Source organism: Boleophthalmus pectinirostris, unplaced genomic scaffold (assembly GCF_026225935.1).
Source record: "Boleophthalmus pectinirostris isolate CB_2022bp ecotype Guang Dong unplaced genomic scaffold, ASM2622593v1 HiC_scaffold_10, whole genome shotgun sequence".
NCBI classification, from domain to species: Eukaryota; Metazoa; Chordata; class Actinopteri; order Gobiiformes; family Gobiidae; genus Boleophthalmus; species Boleophthalmus pectinirostris.
Genome location: NW_026570971.1, coordinates 17,630,312 through 17,636,561, shown reverse-complemented (window position 1 = coordinate 17,636,561; position 6,250 = coordinate 17,630,312).

Below are 6,250 nucleotides of genomic sequence, written 5' to 3'. Positions count from 1 at the left end.
GAATTTATTATTTAAAAAAAAAAAAGATTGAAAAAGGCACTTTTTTATTTGACTGTTTATTTGGTCTGTGGGTCACTAATTCACAAAAGACTTGCATGTGTTTGTACAGCAGAAGACAAAAACCACACAGGGAGGAGAGAGGACTCACTTGGATGAGTGACTGCTGATCGCACAACTTTTGAAAATGCCACATGACTAAGCTCTCCTCATCATCACAATACAAATGCTCAAATATAGGCTATAGTTATAAGTTCAATTATTCATAAAATCATTTAAGTAACATAATTTTCTCTGCAAACAACAATCTTGTGCATAAAACCTACTAACTCTGCACTTTAGACTTGTACATTCTGAAATGTGATTAGTTTAGACTTCAAACAGCAGTCTTCTCTCAGATGTTCCTGAATGTGTTTCAGTTTTGCTCTGAACAGTCTGACACCATAAATCACAATGTAACTCATTCTTGTCAGAAAAAATGTCAATTTGATTTTTTGCCTAAATAATTTGTACTCCAGACAAATACTCTTGTGAGTCATAAGTCTGATAAAGTCTGGAAACAATTTATTTTTTTTTTTAAGTAACTGCTGAACATCTCCTCTTGCCACACCTTCTTGTCAGTGCCCAGTTCTGTAAGATCTCAGAAGCTGAGCAAGGCTGGGCCGGGTTGGTTCACATATAGGAGACAGCGGGGAATACCAGGAGCCACAGAAGGCCAGCAGTGACTGTGGTGAAAACTGTTGCTGTGTCCTTTGGCAAGACACTTCTCCTTCCTGCCTAAAACATTGTGGTGGTTGTAAAGTGTGTTGACTTGTTAGTATAAATATCATAGTGTTATTGAACAGTATTATTCTACTGTACCAACTTTATTGAGGAAAAAACATCTAAAACTCTACTCTGCTCTGTTCATGTCTTACCTTGTACTTTCAGGATCCTTCTCATCCATTCATCATATGATTTTACCTAGTACATGTGTTTAGTCCACCCATGGTTGCAGTGTTTTGGTCTTAGCTCATCAAAATAGCATAATGTAAAAAGAGCACTGTGTTCAAGTTGTTTAGAAAAAATAGATGTCTGAAATGCTTTGCTTGTTTCAAAGTTTGGGAATGAACTATATTGGGTTTTACAGTGCATTTTCTGTGCCAGATCTTCTTTAGAATTAAAATTAATCCTGGATTGACTAAAACAAAACAGTGAATGACATGCCTAACCTCAAAATACATGATAAAACACCAGAATAGTGACTTAATTAAATTCCCATGTGAAGTAGATGCCATGGCTTCCTGACTGAACACTGGACTGAATCACTATCAAAGGTGCCTTAAGAGTTGTTTGGCTTCCAAATATGTTGAGGTCAACAGAAGTCATTTTCCTTTTGATGATTTGAGCTTATTTACTTGAATGAGACAAAGACAAGTCACACTTTTTTAAAGATATTTTTATTCCCCTTCTTTTCTTCTCACATAATTAATACAGCCGAGCTGTATTGCAAGTTATTCATTTCAAGGCTGTTTTGTTGAACATTTAACAGAATGTCAGGTAGCATTAGTAATGTGATAGGACACATTTCAAAGACTCAAATAAAAACCTCCATTTTTGTGCGACCTCCGGCTAATTAACGGTCAGTAAATGGCTCCTCTCTAGCCTTGTGTTTCCAACCTCGTCTAAAGCAGTTGGATAGATACCCTGCACTGTATAGCCCCTTTTATTTAGTCCGACATGAAGGAGGAAGCTGAATCATACCTTTCTGATGGACACACATTTATTTGTGAATAGATTTCAATAGGCCAATTTTAACTGCATGGCTTTTATTTTTGTTACTGACTCTTACACCAATAGATATCTGTTTAAGAACAAACCATTACCTAAAATAGTGTCCTAACAAATACACACAACTCATGACAATTTGTATCGTCCTGAATTTCATTTATAATAGAAAACTGATTGGGCATTAAAACTCACTCATCTGCTGAGTCTCCACACAGCTCTGCACACTCAGCGCTTTGCCTAATCTCTGGTCAAGAACCTTAACATTTACTTTTTTGTTTTGTTTTTTTTCAGAAAGTTGTCTCCACATGGGACACTGCTACTTTAAACTAAGACCACTTGAGCGAAAAATAATAAAAATGCATGATCAGCATGTCTCACCCATTGCAATGCACTTACAGAAAAAAAGTATCAGCAACTTGCACTAAGTGTAAATGTAAAAGGAGATGTAAACTCCTAATGGATGCTCTTTAAGTTTTCTATTCTTGCTTCTTGCTTGGTAATGAAAAGTAAGCTAAAAGAAAGTCACATTCTAAACAGGAAGCTTAACAGACTTCTACTGGTCTATGCATAAATATACGCTCACTATAGATGAATCTTACAGCATGTTCTGCTACAGGTGACATGACATTTCACGCACATCTGCTCTCACTGGATATGTTTTGATATTTGATCAGATAAAATAAAAGTGATTTTTTTTTTTTTTTATCAAAAAACCCCTTTGTTTATTAAAATACAAGAAAGAAAGGTGGAGTATAATTAATACCAACCTTATGCTCTTTATTAAGCATCTCTGAGTTTGTTGAAATGCACTGTATCAAATGTAGGTCATAATTATACATATACATATAATACCAATTATATCTTGAGTTAGTGAGTGAAAGTTTCTTCCAATGAGGTTTGATTTACTTCAGTTCAGTTTTATTCTGCTGCTACTAGTGTATTCAAAAATAATAATATAATAATAAATAATAATAATAATAATAAATACTGTGTATCCCTCGAGTCTAATCCATCCTTAAAAAGTACCATTAGTTTGCCTTTCTTCTGTTGGACATTTGCTCTCACATGTCACTTAACTTCATGTGTCTCTGAGCTGGTCTTCATTTGCTGACACTAAGAAGGGAGGGAGCCGTGATCACAGAGGCCAGAGCTGTAACAGTGCATGTATGTGTGGGTCATAAACACGCCACATTCAAAGTTCCTTTATGCTCTATTCTTTTATGATGCTCGCTTTGAACTTGCACATTTGTATTGTGCAGCAGGCTACACAAAGTGGACTTTACATGACTGGATGAACAAATCTGTGTAATAAATGTACTGTGAAGTTTACTGACAAATATCCTACTGTAAAACAATGAAATATAAGCTTTAACAACCACATACATTAAAATTCATTAGCCCTGGCACTCACTTTAACAAAGGAAATATGTGTATTAGTGTGTATAAGGCCAAACAGGATAGCCCATTCACTGGGCAAAAATAGAAACCCTGGTATTTTATGCTTACAAACTTTTCGCAAGGGAAAACATTTAGGCTACATTAGGCCAAATAATAAAAAGATAGATCACATTTTCTGTCTCAACACGTTAACTTTATGGGCACTTTTGTCTACATCTGTTGGCTTGCAAAGTTGCAGCTCCTCATGATCACAACTCTTCTTTCATAAAGCCATATTTTGTCAAGAGTGCGGGCTTCACAGAGCTCCCGGAGCATTCTCCTGGATTCTTAAACAAAGAAATCTCATCATCAACCACCATCGCACATTCTTCTTCTGTGGTGATTTACAGGCCTATAGCGTGTGATTCGCACGGGCAACTTGTTCCAGCCGTTTGCAGTCCGGTTTTGGAGGCTCTTTCAAACCAACGAGGCCCCCTGCAGGTTACACACACTGATGTTCAAGTGAATGTGTCATACTGACGTGAGCTGGAGCCTGGAGAGGGTCACCTTTGAGTTTTAGGAATCTGACAGAATTCTCGGATGATTATAAAATTATGAAAATAATAATAATAATTTGAGTTTGGATGACAGAAAATGTCTTTTTGTTTTGGACATGTTAAAAATAGATGCTACAATTGCATTTTCCACGTGAAAGTCTGCTTTGCTGATCACATGTCTTCGTCCTTTTGTTACACTGGGATCTAATCCTAATTAACTCAACGATTGTATTAAAGGTGCACTGCGCAACTTTCTGGTGTAGGGTCCGTCACCTGCTTGTCTTCGTGGAGATGTTATTGCTTTGTTTAGAATGTTCCACAGTGGAAATTAAACCTACACCTCAAGGGATACAACTATAGGCTTTATCACAGGTCAGATCTATGGAGAGGCGACCCTATTCAGAGACAGAATGATTGTATTTGTCAGCAATAGAAACACTCGTCATGAATAAATGCTCAACAGATGTGTTTAATGTCACACCATGGAACATTCCAGCCAAAGCAACAACATCTCCATGAAGACAAACAGGTGACGGACCAACACCAGAAAAGTCACGCAACGCACCTTTAATATGAACAACAATTTAAAACTTTTGTTTTTTAGTATTTTTTAAATAAAACCTTGTATAGACTATTCAAATTCTTTGTTCCTTGTTACTGCATTGACTGTCATGTCCGTGCGCCCCGTAGAGTGCGTGTCTTATCCTATTGCGCCCCACTGTGGATACCTAGAGATGAACCTTTCCTCATTCACTTGTGTTTTTATGTCAAACTATGTTAAGATTAGGAAGACAACTCTTTTCTGAAGCAGGCCACAGTTTATGCTTCAACACAAGAAAATGAGAAAGACGCGGATACAACACGCAGGCATATTTTATCATTTCATGGCAGCAATTATGAGAGCCATCAGTGGTATGTTGAGTTAAAGAGAGTAGAGAAGCGGTTGTCGCTATAGTGTTTCACTTTACATGTGTGAGCGTTTGCTGCCATCTAGCGGCCACTCTCTGCAACATCCACAACTTCACTCCTTCGCCCTCCCTCCAACACTCTCATCTCTCTGTTTAATATCAGCACTGTGGCGAATCTAATCTGGATCTCCTTTAAGGCAATAAAACCCAGATAGCCTCCTTTCAAATGAAACGCGTCGCTTATTATAGCTTTGAAATCCTCGTTTATTTAGCGATGTGCGTGATAGAAAAATGATGTATGTCGAAGTTCAAACGGGGCAAGGTGATGGATAATGGTGAGGAGGAGCCGTGGTGTCCCGGGTGCTTGCAGTATTGTTTTTTTTTTTTACCCGTGACATTGTTATCCACGCGTGCTGAACTGTGCCACGCGCAGACATGCCTGTTTTAACGAAACGGCTTTATCCTCCGAGTAGCACAGAGTCAATTTCACATCAAGACAACACTGTGAAGCAATCTGTTCCAGGCATTCAGTGTCATTTTCTGCTGTCAACATAACACTGAGAGAAGCTGTGGTTAAAAAAAAAAGTTTAAAATTAAGACATTTTTTGAACGTTAAAATATAATAATAATAATAATAATAATAATAATAATAATAATAATAATAATAATAATAATAATACAACTAAAAATAAAATTTAATAAAATAATAAAATAGCCTACGATATTAAAGCAGGAAATATTTGCATACCAAAATCAGATTATGATTAATATAATATTTCCATATCTTCGTAAAAAAAAAGACGTTTGGAATTCAGTGCGACTCAAAGCAAACAAGGAAAACGCTGCCCAGTTTTAAAAATAGTTTTCGCGCAGTGACGAGACACTTTTGGAAAGCGGAAAAAGTCAGCCTTTGACTGTTGAGGGGAAACAGTGATGAGAAGGCTGTTGTTGGCATAGTTCTATAAGGAAGAAGGACTGCCTGTTGTCCGTGAATAGGGCCTCTTTTCCAGACGCGGATAGATATAGCACTGATTTTTAATTCGTTTTTCTTTCAGAGACAACAATGCTTTATTTGAGAGCTCGATACAATTTGGGGTTTTGTAAGAGATCCCCATTTTTTCACCGTCACACCAGCTGCCCATATGGGACACTACGCGTGGAGTAAACACCACAATGGCACCGAGTGACAAGCAGGACAAACCCCCAAGGATACAAGTCCCCTAATCTGGACAGAGCTGACAAACACTCACTATCTTACTTTTACGCGTCTGCCGCAGTGCTGCGTATGTGTTCACGCACGACTATTACGCACCACAACATTTGAGCTGGAGCTTTAAATGAAGTGTCCCCCATAATATAGAATGTTAATAAAATATCAAAACATTTTAGTGATTAATGAAGTATGATATGTATGATATTACTGCGCGAGCATAAATGGATAGTCTACTTTCTTTTATTTTTACACGTCCGTAATGCTTTGGCCTAGAAGCTCAACCAGTGGTAAAACACAGAAGCCTTTGTGCCTAAAAGCAGTAGCCCCTTGAGATTCAGTTCTGTAAATAATTAGCAAATCCGCCTAATTTAGATGTTTGCTCGCCGATGATAGGGGCGACTCTAGCATCTGTCAAGAGATTGTGTTTT